The sequence below is a fragment of the Geotrypetes seraphini genome, chromosome 8, assembly GCF_902459505.1.
Source record: "Geotrypetes seraphini chromosome 8, aGeoSer1.1, whole genome shotgun sequence".
Lineage (NCBI taxonomy): Eukaryota > Metazoa > Chordata > Amphibia > Gymnophiona > Dermophiidae > Geotrypetes > Geotrypetes seraphini.
Window position 1 is genome coordinate 116,628,498 of NC_047091.1, and position 24,014 is coordinate 116,652,511.

The 24,014-nt window shown below is 43.3% G+C and overlaps 1 long non-coding RNA gene across 2 annotated transcripts in view; it reads right to left on the reverse strand.

Annotated features, from left to right (window-relative positions):
- The window catches only part of LOC117365156, a 126,318-nt gene that overhangs the window by 26,306 nt on the left and 75,998 nt on the right, over positions 1-24,014 (reverse strand). The window contains exons 3-4 of one of the 2 annotated variants that reach the window (XR_004540367.1): positions 22,688-23,252; positions 14,202-15,062 (exon numbers count right to left, since the gene is read on the reverse strand). This is a non-coding gene — a long non-coding RNA (uncharacterized LOC117365156). Of the gene's footprint in view, positions 1-14,201; positions 15,063-22,687; positions 23,253-24,014 lie in introns of those variants that run through there. The other variant, XR_004540366.1, reaches the window with a different exon arrangement.

Here is a 24,014-nt window from a genome sequence, read left to right on the forward strand (position 1 = left end):
TCAGCTGGCACACTTTTTATGACATACATTTTTAAATTATATCTTACACTCAAGAATCACAGTTACAAGGCTGAAAACATATGTGGTATATAATTCTTTATAAAAAGCTCCCAGGCCCGCCCAGTCCCACCCATCCGCGCCCCATCACACCCCGGTTCCACCCCATCATGCCCCCAATTCTGCCCCCAAGCCAGCCCTCTCCAATCCCGCCCTCTGCTACCTGCTCTCATCGGGCAGGACATCCGCACATGCGCAGATATGACACATGATGTCACGTGCACGTGATGTCATCGCGTCGTATCCGTACATGTGCGGTGCCCTCCTGCCCAATGGAAAGCTTTTCCAAAATAGAGGTCTGCATGGGAACGGGGATCACGGGAATCCCGCGGGTCCCGTGGGGGTCCCGCAGGAATCCCCCCCTAACCCACAGGACTCCCACGGGGACACCCCTCTAGCCCACGGGACTCCCACAGGGATGGAAGGCTTTGGAAGCAGGCTTCGTCCATATAATATAATGGACACGTCAGCCTTAGTAAAAAAGGGGGTTTATAAGTTAATTACCTGAACACAAAACAAAAATAGGGTTCCACCAAAGAGATTCCACAAGGAAAACAGCAGCGCAAACACAAAAGAAACTGTGGAATTGATGATCCTGTCAGAAGTAATTGCTGCTTTTTACGGGGACGGGCAGGGCTGGAGGTAATTCCTTGCGGGGATGGGTGGGGACGGAGAGGATCCTGACGGGGACGGAGAAGATCCCCGCACAACTCTCTATTCCAAAACCCGGACAAAGTGCCGGGTTTTGAAAAGCTGTCTGGACCCCCGGACACCTCTTGGCAGATGTAGCGGCAACCATAGATAGAGAACTTTGAAAACGCTAGTGCTGTGAAAAATGCTTTAGTGATAGAAAGTGCTAAATGCCATAGAATGAAACCGATGACCAATTGTGTGAGATTTACACCCTTAAAAAATTTACATACACAGTGCATATTACGTGATAGAATGAAACTGAGCACTTTCTATCACTAAAGCACTTTTCATGGCACTAGCGTTTTCAAAGTTCTCTATCTATGGTTGCCGCTACATCTACCAAGAGGTCTCCGGACCATTATTCCAAATAAGTCACCAGTAGATAGTGGTTTTTAGTTTTGAGTGGTGATGTTGATAAGGAGGCACGAGACTGTAAAGGCGATGATGGTCCCGCTGGCAACCATAGTTGAGTGTTTACACTGAACAATGTTGGCTGTAGGGTCTGAGCACTTTACACAATTAAATATTAATTGATTGATTGATTTATTAAGCTATTTAAAATATTTAGAGCTGTGATACTATATTGAGTATTATTATATCATCACAGAATATTCTAGGTTCAAACAATTTTTTATTGATGCAAGCAACAACAAAGACAATGCAAGAGCACCCCAAGGGTGCACAGTACAAACAATGATGCACCATATACAATAAAATAACAAGCAGGTATAGAAGAAAAGTAACAGCTACCAAACTGCCCCTCCCATCCTAACTCTACATAGGGCGAGTGAGAATAAAGCGGCTGAAAGCACTCCGAGGCCCTGGACTCTTATGAGCCCCGAAGATGCCACACCACCCCTTCCCCCACATATACCCACTGATCCCAACCGGAACAAAGTGCCAGAACCGTTCAATACCCCTCCCCTTCCCATCCCCCTCCCCTCCCCCCTCAATGGTACTCTCTGCCCCACCCCACCCCACCTATACTCACCCGTACTCTCCCAGCCCAACTAACTGAGCACCCAGATTAGGACATCCATCGTAAGGCCGCACTGCGGCCCTTTGGATGCAAAGCTTGCAGGTACAGCTCCCAGATATTCAAGAACAACATCTTTCGCTTCCTAGCCACCAGCATCCCGCACCTCCCTTCATCACAGAATATTCTAATAAAATCTCCCTAGAGATTGGGTATGTAAATATTTTTATTGAAACACAATGAACAAAACCTGTTGGTCACAAATGAAATGATACATATTTCATACCTGAACAACGCTTCAACTTTGACCCCCGAAAGGATTAAAACATTTTTTTTGATCTGGTAATTTACTTCTATTCCTTGAGTTTCCAGTTCAGTCCAACTAACCAAACTCTGATGCCATGAGCTTTCAACCACAACCATCAGGGGTGGAGGTGGGGGAGCAGCCTTCCCAAATTTCTCTTTCTCTCTCTCTATTTATATGTACATGCTAATAATCACTGTAACTACTAGATTAAGTGAGTTTTGAGGGGATATAAAAGATAGGAAGGTCATCACCTTCACCCCTGATGGTTGTGACTGAAAGTTAATGGTAACTAGAGCTTGGCTAGTGAAACTGATCTGGAAACCCAAAGAGTAGAAGGAAACAACCAGATCAAAAATTTTAAAAGAAAAATCCTTTAAGGCCCAAATTATTACTCAGAATAAATACTGGTGCATTCAGAGTCCTAAGTGCAGACATTTGATCAATGACATTGTTCTGCCTTGTAGTATTTATACACTGTTTAAACCCAACAGCCACTCCTGTCTTCAGTGGTTGCGCAGAAATGAGGCTGACCGAATTTCAGTTTTGGTTATGATTACAGTGCTGAAACTAGCCCAAAATCTTTTTTCTGTCTGGTTTGGTTTTGGTCAAAAGGCTATAGCCATGGTTTCGGTTTCAACAGAAACTGACAACGTGTTTTTAGTGGAAGATGAAAATTTGTGTTTTGCCCTGTTTTGTCTCCCTCTCTCCCTCTGAACAGGAGTTTCCTTTTCCTCTTGCCCACCTATATGTGCCTCCCTAAGGCCTATTTTACAATCCCTGGCAGTCTAGGGGTGTAGTCAGGGCAAGAGTGATCCCCAGTCACTCCTGCCCTTGCTGGCACTACTCTCAAAATGGCTGCCCTGACAAAAAGTGGCAGTGTGCTTTTTTTATTCCAGATTGGGCATCAGGATGGTATAATTCCCATAGTGTAGACCAGTGTCTAGACTCCTTTACTTTATTTATTAAGAATCTATATCATGCTTGACCTTTAACTAAATACAAACTAGGAAATATCTCAATGCTACGTTCTCTTGTTATTTATGCACAGTTTGGGGAAGCATAAAAATCGGATAATCATGATTTTTTTAGATTCAAACGATTTTTATTGATGCAATCAACAGCAAAGTCAACACCATGGCACCCCAAAGGTGCACAGTACAAACAATGATGCATCATATACAATAATTTAACAAGCATGAACAAAAGAAGAGTAACATCAACCAAACTCCCCCCCCATCCTACTCTACATAGGGCGAGCGAGATTAATGAGGGCGGAAAGGCACTCCGAGGCCCTGGACTCTTATGAGCCCCGAAGATGCCGCACCACCCCCTCCCCCCCAAGCCCACTTATCCTATCCATGACTATGTGCCAGAACTGTTCAATACCCCCCACCGTCCCTCCCCAATCCCCCCTCCCCCTCTGCATCCCACCCAACATTACTCTTCCAGCCCGACTAACTGAGCGCCCAGATTAGGACATCCATCGTAAGGCCGCACAGCGGCCCTTTGGATGCAAGGCTTGCAGGTGCGGCTCCCAGATATTCAAGAACAACATCTTTTGCTTCCTAGCCCCTTTGGCATCTTGCGCCTCCCAGATGGCCAACTGATGCAACTGGTTCTGCCAATGCTAAAACGCCGGAGGGTCCGGGACCGTCCAGCACTGAAGAATACATTTCCTGGCCAGTAAGCTCAGCTTCCTGCAGAGCCCGATGCCCCCTAGGCAAATGGGCAAAAGCCTTTGGCAAATCCAAGACAAAGTGGGCCGGGGTACTGCGCAAGTCTCTCCCAATTAACCCTGACATGTAAGAGATTATACGCCTCCAGAAGCGCTGGATAATTACATTACATTACATTAGGGATTTCTATTCCGCCATTACCTTAATGGGGCAGGACCAAAAGGCATGTCCCAAAGTGTGTCATCATGATTTTTTTTTTTAACATGTTTTCACAAGAGTCCTCTCAGAGGATATTTAACTACATCTGTATTGACTTGGAAACCTAAAAGTGCCAGACCTGAGAAATATTTGTTAAAATGGCTCTCCCAGTTGTCTTGTGCTTACAGTTCCTGGGAATAATCTCCTGTGGGTTTAGCAGAGGGCTGCCGACAGCAAGGTCTGACGATCCTCAATGACCCTCATTGGTTCACATTCACACAACCAAACTGTAGTTTTCAGGTTCGGCTTCGGCCAAAACCAGGCAACATGGTTCGGCTACAATTTTAGTTTAGGACAGCAGTTTTCAGTTTGGGTGGCAGTTTTGGTTTCAGCAAAAGCCAAAAAAACAAAAGCAGTTTCGAAAAGTCAGCCTTTACCGATGATCAGAAACCTTGTTAATGGCATGTTAAGAACCAAACTTATAAAGTCCAGAAATTACAGTCTCCAGGGACAGGGAAATACTTGTGTACCTGAATTATGCACCTATAGGTAATATACTGCAGTTTACTAAACTAGCAAAGTATATTGTGAATCAATAACAAAGTATCTAGGGAAATTTTCTATTTTACTTTCATCGTAATTTGTTTTTCATAGTCTACACCAGTGTTCTTCAACCACTGGTCCACAGAAATTTCCTGCTGCTCCACAGGGCCGGCATGTGCATCAGGCCCAAAACTGTGTTCTTCAACTGCCGGTCCGCTGTGCGATCGATGCGTTGTTCATAAGATTATATTGTGCGTATATATATGAAAAATGAATGGAAAAAATAGTGTTACAATTAGGACTATGGGGGCAGGGTCTGGGGTGGAGATTGGGTAGAGATGGGCAGGGTCTGGCCCACGACTTAGCCCAGTGTTCTTCAACCACCGGTCCACAAAATAATTATTTTATTTCTGCCGGTCCATAGGTGTAAAAAGGTTGAAGAACACTGGTCTACGCAGTACAAAGACTCTCTTGATTACGTTAGTTTCTGAAGCAAATAAAATTACTAGCCAACGTGGCCCTGTTTTTCTCCTACAGTTTGACTTGGCTCCTTTCAATTTTGTCAATCACAGTAATCTAAGTATATCTGGAACAGTTTTGGGTTGGATTAAAGGTTTCCTGGAAGAAAGATCTTATGTAATTAAAAAGGAAAGTGTTTGTTTTCTCAGTCATGGAAACCTGTATGTAGAGTTCCCCATGAATCCCTTTTTTGCCTGCACTGTTTAACATTTTCATGCTGTCACTAAGCGGTATTATGGTGGGAGAAGGTGAATTGATTCTTTCCTATGTGGATGATATTTTTATCTTGCTGACAGCTAATTCTACTACAGATAAATCTTTTGTTAATGTCCTTAACTGTATCAGGAAGGTAGAACATTGGGCTTTATTTAATGTAAAAAAAAAAAAATTGAATACTATCAGAACTAAAATATACTCTTTTGGGATCTTGTCAGGTTCTTGTAGTCTAGATTGGGCACGGCTAGAAACAAAATACTGGGCTTGACGGACCTTCAGTTTGTCTCAGGATGGCAACTCTTATATTCTTATGGCCGGGAAAGTCCTAGACTAATTCTTGATAATGATTTGCTTAATGTTGAACATTCTATCAAAGTACTAGGAGTTATAGTGGTCTCCTCTCTGACTTCTGACTCATGTTAAGACGTTACATAACAGATGTTTCTTTAAAATTAAACAACTGAGAGCTATTTGATCGTCCTTTTTTAAATAATCAGTTTGATATATTGGAGCAGGCTCCACTCTTAATTCAGCTGGATTACTGCAATGCTCTCCATGCCGGTATTTCTGCTGCTTTAATGAAAAGAATCAGCCTACTACAAAACACAGCAGCCAGATTAAATTTAAGATTAAAAAAAAAAAAAAATTATGATCATGCTACACCACTTTTGCATTCCCTTCATCGGCTGCCATTGAAAGCCCCTATGGAGTTAAAATTAGCTTATTTTATCTTTAAGAGTTGGGATGGTGCAGCTCCTAAACTTCTTTCGAATCTGATCTTTCATTATTCAGTTAGATATTCATCTAGATTAAAAGATAAATCTATTTCACATCTTTGATTAATAGTAAATATTGAAGAACTAAGGCCAGTACTGGGCAAACTTGCACGGTCTGCGTCTGTATATGGCCGTTTGGTGGAGGATGGGCTGGGGAGGGCTTCAATGGTTGGGATGGTGTAGATGGGCTGGAGTGAGCTTTGATGGAGACTTCAGGAGTTGGAACCTAAGCACAGTACTGGGCAGAGCTTTGGATTCTTGCCCAGAAATAGCCAAGAAGAAGAAAAACAAAAAAATTAAATTGAATCAGGTTGGGCAGACTGGATGGACCATTTGGGTCTTTATCTGCCATCATCTACTATGTTATTATGATTATTTACATCTATTTGATACACAAGGTCAATTTTTTTGGGAATTGGAATGCTTTGCCATCTTTTCTTACTCAGGCATCTTCTTATGCTATTTTTCATAAACAAAAACATACTAATATCTAATTAACCCCCTCCCCCCTTTTACAAAACCTCACAAGAGGTTTTTACCGCTAGCTGGTACACTGAATGCTCTGCTAAAAACCTTTTGCGTGGTTTTGTAAAAGGGGGAGGGTTAGCATTTTAATATCTTCTCTTTTGTACACTGTTTTGGACCAAATGTTGGAATTAAGCTGTCTACAAGTAAGTAGACTAGATTAGATAATTCACCTTATTATTGAAAAGGTGGGAGTGGTACGGTTTAGGGGGTGAAGTACATTTGCACATGAAAGAGAAGAGTGGGACTTGGATGTAGTCCTATCTGATAATCGTAAGGAGGTTAAAAGGTAATGGTAGGGTTACCAGATTTTTTTACTTTAGTAAAATCCGGACCCCCCCAGACCCGCCCCTAGGCCCGCCCAGTTCCACCCATCCCCGCCCCAATCCCGCCCTAGCCCCACCCAAGCCCCATCCCCCATTACCTGCTCTCGTCAGACAGGAAGGCATCTGCGCATGTGTGAATGTGACGCGATAATGTCACGCACGCATGCAATAATGTCATGCACGCATGCGATAATTTCACGCACGCATGCATGTGATGTCATCACATGGCATATGCACATGTGCAGATGCCCTCTTGCCCGACGCCCTTTTTAAAACCTAGACAAAATGCTGGTTTTGAAAAGCCATCCAGATCCACGGACATGTCTGGGGAAATCCGGACGTCTGGAAATGGTGAAAACCAGAAAGATGCTTGGGTGCTTAGGGAGAGGAATTGCCAGACCTCATTGGAGTACAATGTACAATTCTGGAGACTCTACCTCCATAAATGGATGGAGTCAGTCCAGAGGGCAGCTACTAACATGGTCACTAGCCTTTGTCATAAAGCATATGGGAACAGACTTAAAGATCTCAATATGTATTCTTTGGAAGCAGAATGGAAGAGAGGAAACATGATAGAGACACTTAAATACCTCCAGGAAGTGAGTCTCTTTCAGTTAAAAGGCAGCTCTGGAATGAGGGCGCATAGCATAAAGGTGAAAGGGGATGGGCTCAAAAGTAATCTAAGGAAATTCTTCTATACGGAAAGGTTGGTGGAAGAGGCTCCCAGTGGAAATAAAGACTAACTGAATTGAGGACAGTATCATAGAAGCACATAGAATCCCTTAGGGAGAAGAAAATAGTAGATGGTATGGATGGGCAGGCTGGATAGGCTATATGGTCTTTATCTGTCATCATTTCAAGTGCATTAAAAAAAAAAAAAAAACCCAACGACATACTTTATGATATATGACCCGCTGAGTGGAAAGGTACTAAAAGTGGGGTAAGTGACATTTACGCCACAAGGTAGAGGGATATTAACTGCATAATCCTGTCAAATTAGAGCTTCAGGTATGGACTAATTACATCTTTAAAAATTGGAAACATTTATCAATAAATAAAGGGTTTTTTTTGTTGTTTTGAAAAATGCATTTGAAAAACAAAACACTTAAAACATCTATATCTCTGTAATCCATGGAAATTACAAATAAAATGTTACCCCTCCAAACTTCTACTGGTCAAGCCTTTATCTCTGTGATCTGTAATCCCAGTTCTGGTACTTTTTCTGTTCAGCAGGTCACATATATAGACAGGACCGGCTCAAAGGACTATGGCACCTTAAGTTAAAAGCAACTTTTATATTGATGCCTCACTCCCACCTGCAATCTAGTATCTCTGCTTCTATTTTCTCACACACACCCCTCCGCCAGTGATCCAGTTTCTTCTCCTCTAATGTCCCCTCACTCCCACTGATGATAAATAACTAAAATCCCAGTTTTTTATCTCTCCTTCTCTCTTCCCTCCACCCTATCTTGTGGATATTGAACTGCAGGCAGAGGAACAGAAGGAAGGGAAAGATGCTAGACAGGGATTTTGGTGCCTTATATCACTGGTACCCTGGACCAGTGCCTCACCTGGTTCACAGATTGAGCTGGCCCTGTGTTATAGAGATAGATAGGTAAATAGATAGATAGATAGACACCAACACTGTCAGTCATTGACCTGAGCTAGACTTGAACCCTGGCTGTAGTAATTAATTCTCGAACCCTGAACTGGAGGATCACCAGGCCATTTGGGTTTTCAGGATAGCCCTAATGAATATGCATGGAGCAGATTTGTATGCCTGCCACTTTCATTATATGTAAATCTCTCTCATGCATATTCATTAGGGCTATCCTGAAAACCTGATTGGCCTGGTGGTCCTCCAGGACAGGGTTGGGGACCACTGTTATAGATAGTTATCACCAAGCAGCATTACTTGAGGAACTGAGCTCTGATTGGGTGTGCCACAGAAGGGACCAGATATTGGTTTATCTGGTGATGTGCCTTCACAGAGGGCACTAAGTTAAACTGCCCAGAATGGCAGTTAAAACTCTAAGCATCTTGCCAAACAGACTGGACGAGCAATTCAGGTCTTTATGTTCAGAATCTTAATTTACTATTGCACTATGTGTGGGTGGGGTTTTATCAAGGTCTCACAGCTCTGTGCCACTTAGTGAGGTCCTCTGTTTGATGATATTTTGATTACAAAAATTGAGGATTGCTCTAAGACAGTGGTCTCAAACTCAAACCCTTTGCAGGGCCACATTTTGGATTTGTAGGTACTTGGAGGGCCTCAGAAAAAATAGTTACTGTCTTATTAAAGAAATGACAATTTTGCATGAGGTAAAACTCTTTATAGTTTATAAATCTTTCCTTTTGGCTAAGTCTTAATAATAATATTGTAATTTATAGTTAAAGAGGCATATGATCAAAAAACTGTTTTATTTTACTTTTGTGATTTTGATACATATACCAAGGGCCTCAAAATAGTACCTGGCGGGCCGCATGTGGCCCCCGGGCCGCGTGTTTGAGACCACTGCTCTAAGACTATATGACTATTCCTCAAAATCAACACATTTAGACATAAATTCTCATCTGGTTGGACGACTGTGCTGAGATCCACCTTTGTATGACTTCTCATGTCCACAGAAAGGGCTTATGAGTGAGCTGATGGGTTCACAGAGACCCCTCTGTACACTTAGTGATGATGCCAATTGCAGGTTCCATTAATATCCTTTTACAGTTAAACTCCCACTGCCAAATTTCTGCCTCTATTTATAGGAAATAAAGGGAAGAGATGTCTCCCCACAAAAGTCTTTAATGTGCAATGCGGCTGTAATCATTTAACAAATGCTATAATGCCCTTTATTCCAAATATATGTTAAACATTTTTTAGCTGCCTTTATAAGCTCAGGTTCTTTACATGAATGATTAGATTGAGCATTAATTAAGCGACATACATTACAACATCATTTTTGTTTATTTGTGGTTTTATTGGGCAGGGGGAAGGGGGCAGCAGTTGCAGCAACAGCAGCAACAATAAAGGCAGCCAGTACAGCTTGACTTCAGGGCTCAATTAGCATATTCAAATGCAATTAATTCCAATTTACATGTTGAGCACATGCCAGGGCACCACCCTCTCCACCTCCCCCCAACTCGCCTGCACTCTTCTTTCCCTGGGAACAGGCCTGCGTATGATGTCTGGTGTTTTGGCACCATTTTGGATTCTCCCACAACCGCTGGGCGGCCATTTTAAGACCAGGCGCTTGCATAGCCCAACCCTTTTAGAAAGCTGACTCCATCTGCCTCTAGTTGTTCTGCTTTTCACAGATGACATTTTCCTAGACAAAGTGACTTTTTTTTTTCTTTCTCTCTTGTCATTGTTACATGTTGCTGTTAGAAAGCAAGGAGTCGGTTTTCTTTTAATTTCTCCCGTCCTAATGCTGCGTTTTCGCACCAGCCATCTGTAAACAAACTGCTATTGCTGAGGGCTTCTTTGAGTAGCAAAGGAATAGAACTAAAACAATAATTTTAGATGTTTTGAATACATAAAAATCTCTAAACAGAGGCAGAAGGCTGCTGCCTGAATGAAGTGTTGATACACATCTACAGAGTGAGGCAAAAAAATAGTAACCCCCTAGAGTTTTTTGCTGATTTCTTTTTCAGCAAATGCATGGAATTTAAACATGAAATTTTACTGCTTTATTTGTTGTTATGTACTGAGTGGAATGAGATTATCTTTAAGTTACAGACTTTTTAGCATGACCACCCAGCAATTTTCATGTGTTTAAAAATGTTGGCACTGTAAAACTACCATTATTGATTAATTAATTAATTTTATTATTTATATACCACTTATATCCTAAGTGGTTTATATTCAGGTACTTTATCATGCTTCCCTATCTATCCTGGTGGGCTCAAACTTTATCTAGTGTACCTGGGGTAATGTGGGGATTAAGTGACTTGCCCAGGGTCACAAGGAGCAGTGAGGAATTTGAACCCACAGCCGCAGGGTGCTGAGGCTGTAGCTGTAACCCTTGCACCACACACTTGATTATTGAGAACTTCTATACCTCTACTAATGACTGGGGAGTCAATTCAGAGCGGTCTACGTGATCCTCTGCAAAGGCACTACAATACATGACCTTCTGTAAAGGTGTTATGATACATTAGCTTCTGTAGAGAGGTTACCATAAGGAGTTGTGAGATGTTACAATACATGGTCTCTATACTGAAATACACGGAGCTCTGTGGTGGTGTTATAGAGTTATTAATAATGGCATGATTGTGCCATAATCCATTATCTTACTTATATGCACATGTTTATAGCAAATCAATTGTCCTATGTATATACACATTATTTGAAACAACAAAGTACTAGCTTATTGACGTCACAGTGAAGGAGACTTTTGTTTGAGAAGCAATGTTGGAGGCCTGTCACAAGCTCCGCCCAAAGCTGTAAACGAGGAGTGCTGGCAGGAGTGGATCGCTACCATCACCGTCAGACCTCTTCCCAGATGCATCCCTCCTGCCGGACTCTCTTTGGTAAAGATGCGGGGGTGTGGTGGTGGTGGGGGCTTAGGAGTGCCATAAAAAAATAAAAAAAGGTAGATGGAGGGAGAGGGGAGATGGGGAGTTGGTGGACTGGAGGAGAGATGGGGAGAAGATAGATGGGAGAAATGAACTTGGTGGAGGGGGAGATGGACTTGGAGGAGATCATGGAGAGGGGAGATGGGGGGAAGGATAGAAAAAATAAGGATCTATAAACAGGAGTGGGAGAGAGATGGTGGACAATCGGATTTAGGGAGGAAAGGAACAGAAAGGAAGAGAAGTTGGACACAAGGGGTGGTGTGGAGGGGGTTAGAGATACTGGATAGGAGGGTAGTTGGGAAGAGAAAGGGTGACATGGTGGACCCTGGGGTGGTGGGGAAGGAGAGAGAAATGAAGGATGAAAGGGTAATTCACAAAAGGTGGATCTGTGGATGGAGATGAAAAAAAGGAAAGATACCGTACCTCCGGGGGAGGAAAGGGAAATGGAAGGGGAGGACATAGATGGCAGATGGATGGTTAGCATGGAGAAGAAGAAAGAAGGAGACCATGGCAAGCAAGTTATCGGAAGACAACCGGAGCTGGAGACCTATAAGATCTGAATAATGATCAGACAACAAAAGGTAGAAAAAATAATTTTATTTTCTATTTTGTGGTGTTAGACCACGAACGTGAGCTAGGACTTAAGAGAGAGAGGAAAAGTCTTTTTTGTTCGTTTATTTTGTTTACACTACAGCGCCAGTGTGGGTAGGAGAGGACAAAATGGGTGAAGAGGCTATAAAAGGGGTGAAGAGGTAAGTAAATAAACCCACCAGGATATTTGAAAAAAAAAAATCCACTTGGGCAGGAAAATCGAATCGAATTGAAAAATTGATTCAATAGGCTAAATCGAATCAAAATTTTTTTTCCTGAATCGAGCAGCACTACTCCAGCCCGTCTAAACCATCCCAGCTATCGAAGCCCTCCACAGCCCATCCTTAACTGAATGGCTATATATGGGACACAGACTGTGCAAGTCTGCCCAGTACTGGCCTTAGTTCTTCAATATATACTATTATTTTCTGATTAAAGATTTCCTGTGTTCATCCCATTTTCCTCTCCACCACTTCCCTCGGGAATGCATTCCAAGCAACAACCACTCTCTCCGAAAAGAAGAATTTCCTAACATTACTTTTGAGTTTACCACCCCTCAACCTCAAATTATGCCCTCTGGTTTTACCATTTTTCTTTCTCTGGAAATATCTTTCAAATATTTGAATGTCTGAATCATTTTTCCCCTGTCCCTCCTTTCCTCTAGGGCAGTGGTTCCCAAACCTATCCTGGGGGACCCCCAGCCAGTCTGGTTTTCAAGATATCCCTAATGAATATGCATGAGAGAGATATGCATACCTGTCACTTCCATTATATGCAAATCTCTCTCATGCATATTCATTAGGGATATCTTGAAAACCAGACTGGCTGGGGGTCCCACAGGACAGGTTTGGGAACCACTGCTCTAGGGTATACATATTCAGAGCTTTCAGTTTCTCCTCATACGTCTTTTGGTGCAAACCTCCTACCATTTTCGTCGCCTTCCTCTGCACCGCTTCAAGTCTTCTTATGTCCTTTGCCAAATATGGTCTCCAAAACTGAACACAATATTCCAAGCGGGTCCTCACGCCTCTCTCTATACAGCCTAGCATCCTTCTGGCAAGAGCCACCTCCTAGTCACACTATTTCTTTGCCTTTAGATTTTCAGACACTATCACTCCAAGATCCCTCTCCCCATCCGTGCATATCAGCCTCTCACCTCCCAGCACATACAGCTCCTTCTGATTTCTAATCCCTAAATACATTACTCTGCATTTCTTTGCATTGAATTTTATTTGCCAAATATCAGACTATTCCTCTAACTTTTGTAGGTCCTTTTTCATGTTTTCCATTCCTTCCTTGGTATATCTGCAAAAAGGCAAACCTTTCCTTCTAACCCTTCAGCAATGTCACTCACAAACATATTGAACAGGATCAGCCCCGCACCGAACCCTGAGGGACTCCACTACTCACCTTTCCTTCCTCCGAGCAAATCCCATTAACCACCACCCTCTGGTGTCTGTCCGTCAACCAGTTTTCTAATCCAATTCACCATTTTGGGTCCTAACTTCAGCCCATCAAGCTGGGACTAACTTTAGATGCAAGCATTTACACTAACTGAAATGTGGTGGAAATCCTTGTGCCTAAATTAGGCATGGATCACCATTATTCTATAATGGTGCGTCTACTTAAGAGTTCAGCTACAAACTCTTAGGATGCCTAGTGACACCTAGGTCGACGTACCCTCTAAAGCCTAACGACTCCTACCTGAAAAGTAGGCATGGTTAGGGGTGGAGAATAGGCATGGTCGACTTAGGCATCGTCAGGCATCCAAGTTACGTGCTGATAAATTAGGCCAAGTAAAACCTGGTCTAATATATTGGATGCTTAGTGACGTCTCTGCATGCCTAGGTGCCGCTAGGTGGGATTCTATAAGTGGCACATAGCAGTTGATTTATAACCAAGCCGAGCGGGCTAGGCACCGTTTATAGAATTCAGCCCTTTGAGCTTACAGAGTGACTGTAAAATTCTGACACATTGTTAATTTTATTGTTTGAATGATGGTATTTTACTATGTTTTAGCTTGAACATTTTTAATGTGCAAAAATCACTAGGTACTTAATGCTAAAATGTCAGTAACATCAACATAGATTAAGAGAATTAAATGTAGTTTAATAGTAATACGTAAGTATGATGACTAAATAAAAATGTAAAATTTTACATTGAAATTTGAAAGCGGTTGTGAGAATACAACGCAAAACCTTAGGGGGGGATACTTTTTTTTGCCTCACTCTTTTTATATTCATCCCTGAATTCTATATATGGTGCTATAAGTTGTCAATTAAAGCCAATAATTGGGTCCTAGCCATCAGTAGATTTTATGCATGGATCCAAAAAGGGAGCGTGGCCAGGGGAGGGTCATGGGTGGATCAGGGGCATTCCTCCAACTTATGTTGGACTTGGAAACACTTTTCTTATGTACCACTGCTGCTACCAGGGGCACAGTTCTATCTCTCTCCTCCTTCCTCTTCATTCTCTCCCTCTTTCATTTTAGCAGCTTCCATCTCTTCACACTTCTCTGTAGTTTCCCCAGTACTCAGCTTTACTACTGCTCAATTTTTTCTTTTCCTTTATTTTTTCCTTTTTCTCCCATCTCCTATTCCTCTGTCTTCACATCATCCCTGTCTTTTCTATTCTTACCCCTTGATTCCACCAACCAGGGGCAATGGATTGGAGAGTCCCCAAAAAACAGTTTTACACTGTTGGGCAAAATGTTGATAGGGCTATGGCCTTAGTGGCCCATCCTGTTTTACTTCCTATGCCATGAACTCTCCATCTCTCTCTTCCTCCTGCCCTTTATTCCTCTTAGGCATTAGCTACATAAGGGTGGAAGTTCTCTCTTGTATAGAAGCCCAATTTTTGTCTTCCAATAGCTGTATAATGTCTGTATCAGTACAGTGAGTGTTTTTCAAAACTCACAGGCCAGCACTTCCTGGCTACAGATCTCAGTGTAATGTCCTAGTATAGTTCGGAAAACTGGACAGAGGCGTAGGGAAATACGTAATGGGCAAAATGGCTTATAAGGAATTGCAGCTCCTTCTTACCCCCAGGATATTCATTTCTTCCTAATTCTGAGCATGCGGTTAGTGGCATCTGTAAAAGAATAGTCTAGAATCACAGACTGGCTGATTGGAACGAGCAAGAGTGGTGACTCCCCCCACCCTTCCCCATTCCTGGTACCTCAAGTGCACATGTTGCTTGCCTGCCCATGCAACATTCCTGCTGCAGCTTAAGGTTGAATCAAATGCATTTATTAACTCATTTCATGAACTCACAGTCAGAATAGTTACCAGGCTGTCTTAGTGAATCTTTCACTCCTTGTGGTTTGGTGGAACAGTTTCTAAATTCTGGAGTGCAACATAAGCAGATTAAAACTAGAACACCTTCTAATCTAGAGTGTGTCTGAAGGCTGTTAGGATCAACAGCCAGGAAGTACTGGCCCATGAGATATGACACAAATTACACAGCAGTCAGCAGCCCTGGGATGGGCTCTTGCCAGGTTCTGGACAGGGACGGCACAGCTGTCTGCCTAGGCAGGTTTGCAATCTGCATGGTAGTACCTTAGAGGTGATATTAGCCAGGATTTTCAGTACAGGACAAGGCTGGGTTTCAGCTGCAGGAAACTGGCTAGAATCAATGGGTGAATTGAATATAAGTGAAGAACTGTCAGAATCGACAACAATGGGTAAAAGACTTCAGTTTCTAAAACTATATTTGTATGCTGAAGAATTTCTCATAAATTTAGTTTCCAGATATCCAGACACGTTAAACAAAATGATGAAAGTTCAGCCCCCCCCACACCTTTTATGAAGCTGCATTAGGCTTTTTTTAATCATCGACCGTAGTGGTAAAAGCTCCGACGCTAATAGAATTCCTATGAGTGTCAGAGCTAATACTGCTGCGGCCGGCAATAAAAAAGCCTAATGCGGTTTCGTAACGGGGAGCCTCAGGTAATTTTTTTTTGGGGGGGGGTTTGGTTGGTGCTATTTTGAAATTTGGATACAAATAAAATTCCTCAAAGCATAGGTCACAGAAACAATTTTAACCAGGATCTAAGTTGAACGTATGGCTCCCTCCATGTGTTTAATGGTTACAATATGCAGCCTGTGTCCTCTTTAAATATGAGTAGTGTGGAACCTACGTTAGAAAGCATTGTCTGTATGTAAAGCTTGATTTTACAGGTGAGAAATGGCTCTAATAGATTGTGCTGGGGTATACACACATAAAAAGTAGGTATATAGCAAGCTTGTGCCTATTTGTGTGTGATCTGGGATAGTGTTTTTTGGTTTTTTTAATTTCTTTATTCATTTTAAAACTTTCAACAAGTAATTCATTATACAATCATATTCACTATAATAATACTTATTCATCATACATTCACTAAAATCAAACTATAACTTCGCTCTCCCATCCTTCTTCCAACCCAGCCCATGTGCTTAAGGCCCCGCCCACAGGAGGTGCCTAAGGCTCCAGGGCCTATTCTGGCCTATCCTGAGCCGCCTGGGCCAATCCGCCCCATTCCTGCGCTGGCTGGCTTGACACTCATCCATCTGGCCAACATTTTGTGAGGTACGGGGAAGGGGGGTGGGGGTGGGGGGTTGTGGGGTCGGCGGGGGATTGCGGGTTGGCGGGGGGGGGGGCCGATCAGGGGTTTGGGGGGCGGTTGTTGGGGGGTTGTGTAGAGGGCAGGAAGGCCTGGGATCCCTCCTGCCCGCATTTTAGTGGGGGGTGGGGGTTAGAGGGGATCGCGGGCCAGGAGGGCTTGGGCTCCCTCCTGGCCGGATCGTGTGGTGGGAGGAGGGGGGAGATCGCTGGGCCAGGAGGGCTTGGGCTCTCTCTTGGCCGGATCGTATGGTGGAGGGGAGGGGGGAGATTGCCGGGCCAGGAGGGCTTGGGCTCCCTCCTGGCCCCAACGGATTCAGCCTGGGGAGGGGGGTTGGGGATCGCGGGGCAGGAGAGCTTGGGCTCCCTCTTGCCCCGATGTCATCGGGGAGGTTTGGGGATTACGGGGCGGGAGGGCTTGGGCTCCCTCTTGCCCCAAACATAGTCGGGGTGCCGCGGGCCAGGAGAGCTTGGGCTCCCCTCCTGCCTTGATCATTGGGTGGGGGGGGGGAAGAGTGGACCGCGGCAGGGGAGATGAGCCATCTCTCCTGCCGCGATCATTGCTATAGGGGGTAGGCAGGTTGCTGGGGCCGCTGAGCTGATTGCAGCAGCCACGATCAGCTCAGAGGCCCCTTTTCGGCACTTATACCTGTTTTGACTTGGTCTAAGTCAAAACGTATAAATGCTGACTAGGCAACCTGCCTAAAGTTTTGGTTATATCTGTTGTACGCCTAGGTGTAGGTCAGCCCACCTCCCACCCACTGCCCGCCCTTTCCCCTCCTCTAAAAACACCTCTTTTCTCTCTGTGCATTTAGAGGCAGGGGAAAGGCCTAAGCTGGTTTGATCCTTGGAGCGGCTGGGGCACGGGCAGTGTGTCTGGGAGGGAATGCATGGATGGGAGAACATCGCAGGGGAGGAGACATAGGCATCCTGGGACTGTCTGCCAAGTCTCTTCCCTGAAGAAGCCCTTTCTGGAAACGTCAATTGCTCCTCCTAAACTTACTTGCTCCACTTCATCACTGACGCTGAAACCGTGGATTGAAGACAAAGTTTTATTTTATTTTTCTTTCCAGCTTATGATTTATCTTTAATCTTATCTATTGTTTTGCCTTTTGTCTTTGTTTTGTTCTATTTCTATCATTTAAATTTCTCCAGAATTCTACTGTTCAACGGCTCCCCCTTCTGCTTCTATTCCTTTCTCTCCTCTCTTCTACCTTCCAAAGTATTTAGATCAATGCTGTCTTGTTAAAATGTTTATTTTATTTTTATTTTTCCTCTAACTCTACTTTTCACTTCTCTATTACCCTCCAGGTACTTTAGTTAGATTGTGAGCCTTCGGGACAGTAAGGGAATTTTTCAAGTACCTTTCTTATTTCTAATCTTAATGTATATTTTCTGTAAACCGCTTAGAACCTAACGGATGTAGCGGTATATAAGAAATAAATTACATTACATTACATTACATTATGGGTACTTGGACGATCAGGCTTTTTGATTGTCCAAGTAGCCATTTAGGCCATTTTTTAGACCTTTTTTTTTTTTTTATTATGAGCCCCATAGTTTATTATTGAGAAAGACATGGGGAAGGCGACTGAGCAACATGATTGTAGAGTCCAATGATACCAGAAAGCACAAACTATAATCACTGTGGTTGAGCAACATGAGACTGTGGTAACAATTTGCAATACAGCAAGAGAACGTGTGATAATTTTAAAAACGGGACAATGTGGTTTTGATAGGAATTGAAAAAGAAAAGGCTTTGTTCCAGTCCAGGTTCTCTGGCCCAATGGAGTATTCCCATTGAGCTATTTTATAAAGAAAAAAGTTGTGTAGTGTGATTTGTTCACAGAATGTATGGTTTGGTAATATGTTATTTAAATCAGTGTGACATAAATATATTTATTATGTGGTAATAAAAAATGATAAGTGCAATAGAAGGCTTCTTGAAGTTAATAGGTATTTATTGTTGAGTTAGCTGAAGCCATTTTTAGTTATTTAAAGCCCTGTTTGAACTCATTGGAAATTTCACAATTGTTGAGATGCAGACGACACTCTTAGGCAGGTGTAGCAGAACATCTTTTTTGCTTGCAAGAGCTAAACAAACCGAGCTCTGTTCTTGTTCCTCCCTCTTGATGCTGATGCAATGTGGGGCAAAATTTTGGTAGGACCACGGCCTATCTGAATACATATCACTAGGGTTACCATATGTCCAGGAAAACCAGGACATGTCCAGATGGATTTTTAAAATTGTGTGAGTCCGTCCGAGTTTGGCAAGGCTGGCTTACAAGAAGTCTGGTGGCTCTCCACCTCTTGCCTCCTCGGTGCTGCAATTCAATTTTCTTTGGGCCACCGGCAACTCAGTGAGGTGAGCCTGCTGCCGTCAGCATGCTCCGAAAGCCATCTCTCTGCAGGAACTTCCTGTTCCCAAGTAGGCGGGACCTGCAGAGAAGCAGCCAGTGGCAGCAGGCTCACATCACTGGACTGCCTGCAGCCCAAAGAAAATTGAATTGTAAGATTTAGGAGGTATGAAGGAGAGAGCCATTGGATTCTGAATAAGCTGGCCCTGCCAAACTACATGCAAGGTGCTAATGTTTAATGTTCAAAAATAGCTTCTTTGGGGTGTGGATAGGGAGGGGCCAGGGGTTAGGATAAGGGCAGTGCTGGGGTGGGGTGAGGGCAGGATGGAGCAGGGTCAAATGTCCTCTTTTTACATTTCAAAAATATAGTAACCCTAACATATCACACACAAACCAAGCTCTGTTCCTGAACTCTATGCCCAGTAGTGCTATAACAATAAATTACTACCATGTTTCCTTGAAAATAAGACAGTGTCATATTAATTTTGGGTTCAAAAAACACACTAGGGCTTATTTTTGGGGTAGGTCTTATTTTTTTCATGTACAATGATCATCACTCCCTTCTGCTCCTCCACCCCAATTCTTCTTTTTTTTTTCTCTCCCCCACGTGTGCAGCATCTTTCCTTCTCTTGTGCCTTCCCTCTGCAGCATCTTTCTTTCCCTCCCTCCCATTCCCCAGTGCAGCAGAACCCTTGCACAGCATCTTTCTATCCATCCATCCCTCCCATCCCCCGTGCAGCAGAACCCCGCCGACCCTTCCACCGCGAGACCGACATACCTCCCTCGAAACAGCAGCGTCGGCAGCACTCTAAACAGGCTGCTTCGCGGCCCTCTCCCATCGTGGCCTTCCCTTTGCTATGTCACTGATGACATCATCAGTGATGTGGCAGAGGGAAGGACCCAGAGGGAGAAGACTGCAAAGCAGCCTGTTTAGAGTGCTGCCAACCCTGCTGTTTGGAGGGAGGTATGTCAGTCTCGCGGTGGGAGGATCGGTGGGGTTCAGATGGAAGGCAGAGATGGAAAGATGCTGCACAGAGGAGTGGGTGGGAAGGTCAGCGGGGTTCGGCTGCACGGCAGGTGGGGGGAAGCGCTGCTGCCGGCAAATCCAAGGATGAAGTCTGGGAGTGTCAGGGACATTTAGTAGGGGCTTCGGGGGTCAATCTAACCAGGGCTTATTTTTGGGGTAGGGTTTATATTAAGACCTACCCCCCAAAAGTCATGCTAGGGCTTATTTTCAGGGTAGGTCTTATTTTCAGAGAAACACGGTAGTAGTAGTATTTTGAAAGCAGGATAGACTGTGTGAGGTTGATGGAAGTGTGAGCTACCAGGTCAGAAACATCTATTTTTACCTTGATGTACCTGCTCCTACAGCCAGAGATTAATGTAAGGTCAATTTTCATTGCAGAGGATGCTGGGAATTGTAGTGCTGCATCCCTTACTAGGGAAAAAGCAAAGGATAGGGACTGAGGGCTCTATGCTTGATGGCAGCAAAGTGGTGTGTGTGTGTGCGTGTGCACGTGCAAATCATAAGGAATACCCAAACTGGCTAGCATTAGTGGTTCAATCAGCTTAGCAGCTTGTCCCTGATGGCAGTAAGTAATGGGTGTCTACTGTCAAAGCACCAGACCTTGTGTAAAATCATCTCTTTGATTATGCTTAAAAGCAGAAGCATAGAAATGGGGTAGGCAAAGGGCTAAGGCTCTACCCAAATTTTGGCCCACACAGCATCAGCAACCAGAGTGAGGAAGAGCTTGGTTTGTTTGGCTCTCCAAACAAAAAGATGTTTTGTTGCTCTCCTGCCTGAAGGTCTTCTGCATCTCAGTGACTGTGAAATGAGACTTTAACTAAAATTGGTGGTGGTGTGTAAGTAATGGGCTGTCTGGCCAGTTTTAAGCGCAGCGTAAAATGTGAGGGACAGATAGACTGCTTTGACATAGAGGAAGGATTACACTGTGCTTGATAAAAGGATGACAAATGCTTTTTCTGGCTTCCAAAGCGTTGTTAGCAAATCCCCACTGGTTGACGCACAGGAAAAAGTGAACCTCCTCCCTCTCTGCTTTAACCAGCTTCAAGGATCTGTAGGTGGTGTCTCTTTTCTCTTCACAAACTCATCCCAAGCTATTTTTGTTTGGATTGAAGAAAAAAAAATGGAGGGGGATGGGGGTTGGGTTTACTTATCCCTACAAGTGTATTATGGATCAACATTCTATAGCTCTGATCTGGCAACTGCTTTGACAAAGCTCTCTTAATTGGCTTAGAATAGATTCTCCTGCATCTGTCTATATTTGCTAACTGCTGACATATTTTTGTGGCTGTGGGTGGCAACTGAAGTGGTACATTGATCTAGAGCAGTATTTCCCAAGTTAGTCCTGGAGTACCCCTTTGCCAGTCAGGTTTTCAGGATACCCACAATGAATATACATGAAAGAGATTTACATACAATGGAGGCTATGGGGCTCATAAAAATAAAAAGATAGACGTTCAAAAAACAGCATAAACCAGTACTTGGACATCTTATTAGTCAAAAGGTCCAAGTGGCATTCTCAAAATAGACCTTTTAGATGTCTTTCTGGTTGTTTTGTCTCCAGTGTGTCCAAATCTTAAGGGGGCGTGTTTTGGGCAGGCTTAGGACTTGGACGCTCATCAGGCATAATCAAACCTTTAACAAAAGGTTCTGGGCTTTTTTGGAGCTAGTTTTAAAAGTGTCTAAATGCTAAAAAGTTGCCCAAACTGACCAGATGCCTACTGGAGGGATTAAGATATAACCTCCCCTTCTCCCCCAGTGGTCACTGATCCCCCCTCTCACTACCCAAAGATGTTAAAAATACAATACATTCTAGCTTGTATTACAAGGGGGTGCTGAAAAGTTCTCAGCCCAAACAGTTTCAGATGTTAACAGACATTTAAGCCCAGAGAGCAGAGGGGCTACGAAGTACTGCAATGAATTTCACATTAAAAGTTCCAGGTACAGCTATCACCATATCTTGCTTATATTGTATGGTGAGCCCTCAAAAACCTACTGTACCTACACTAAGATGACACCTGCAGGCATAAAGGCTATTGTTGTGGTGTACAGGTGGGTACAGTAAGTTTTGGGTGGGTTTTGGAGAACTCACCATACAATATAATCAAGATACAGTGACATCTGTACCTGGGACTTTTAATGTGAAATTCATGGAAGAGTCCCTCTGCTATGCTCAGTTGTCTGAACAGTTTGCTAAGAATGCAGGCTGCCTAGACGAAAACTTGCTTTTGTGTGTTTTTCATGTGGACGTATTTCTATTTGAGAATGGCCAAAAAAGACAGATGTAATAAGGGCCAAAATGTTTACATAGGTCATAAAAAAAATGGTAGACATCATGCTGTTTTGAGAATGGACATTTTCTCTACTGTATTTCTGGATGTCTTTCCCAAAACATCCATACTCAGACTTAGATGCCCTATCAAAAATGCCCCTCCATGTTTGTAAACCAATCTCATGCATATTCATTGTGGAAATCCTGAAAACCTGACTGGCAAGGGGGTACTCCAGGATCAAATTGGGAAACGATGCTTTAGAGTCTAGACACAGTACACATAGGGTCACATTTGGATTGTCTTGTTCAGTGCTATGCAGACTGGGGTCACACTCATACTTTTAAATACCATGGGGACTTTTGAGCTCAAATTTCTATCTGTCCTGAGCAGGCAGACTCTGTACTCCTTTGCTCTACAACTTATGATGAGATTGGTAAATAAAGAGAAACCCCAGCACATTACCTTCACGTTGTGAGAGTTCAGTCCGTGAGGCGCTGTGGATCCGGTCCGCTTTTGCTTGTTACAGCAACCAAATTAGCAGGCCATATTTACCCAGACTCTTGTCACTGATTTCATGCCCAGTATAAGGTGGGGGAGCCAAAGAGAAGTGCAGTTCCATGTTCTGATCCACCAGCTAGCAACTGAGACCAAAACTGCCCCGCCTCAGCCAGCCAGAATGTGCAAACTAGAGAATCAAAAGTTTGAACAGGTCTTAACATGGTCAGTCTACATTCTGCTTCCATATGGTCTCTCATTTTTAAAGTGATTTTCCCTTTTGGATTCTTGCTTCTGATTGGTTCATTTTGACTCATGTGTTATTTTTGTGAAAGGAATGCCCATTAGACATTCATGCAGGATCCAAGTAGGCATCTCTGTGGCCCTGGTGAATGAACAGGAGGTTACATGGCATCCAGGATTGGTGAATTACATACAGGCTTTCTCTTCATTGTTGTATGGACTCTTTTTGGAGGGCTTCAGGTGGAGAAGAGATTACAGAGTTTGAACCATTTGGGAGCCAAAATGTCCCCTGCAAGTACAAAACAAAACAAAATAAAACCAAGTGAATATGGAGCAATTCAGGAATTACAGTGGGAAAATCCACCTCCCTCTAGAGTTTTGGAGTAAAACATAAAGAGATCTGGCTCCCTCCCCTGACCAAAGAATACACTCTCCCAAATCCCCAGCAACGTGATTTTTTTTTTTGCATTATATGCCCTCCTCCACACAATTTTATAGTATATGAGCATGGAATGGAGCTCTTATTTTGCTTTCACAGCCAAAAGCAGAAACCAGTCCCTTTATTCTGAAGATTGTGATTCCAGGAAAGAAGTCTGTTGCCTTTTGATTTATCAAAATAACAAAAAGATTGTGGAACAGAAGATCAGATGTACCAGTTTGTAATTTAATAAGTGTCCAAATAACTTAAAAACAATCATAAAAACAATCCACAAAGGGTGTATATAGTCACAAGGGATCAAGACAGAAATCGAATAATGTATAAAATAAAAATGACCCAACACAGCCTGTGTTTCGGCAAAATAAAAATGCCTTCCTCGGGGGGGGGGGGGGGGGGGGGGGGGGGGAGGGGAAGGTCTTATAGGGTCCTTGGCTATCTTAAATATAAAAACATAGTAGTTAAGAGGCTACAAACAAGCAGCACAGCTCACAAAGCTCCAATGTAGGCACCTAGCCTGCTCTCCCTGTCAAAGACTTAGATAATTGAACTAAAGTATCATGATCATCTCAACATCACAGTGCTGTACAAATTTGGCATTGCACTTTTAAATAT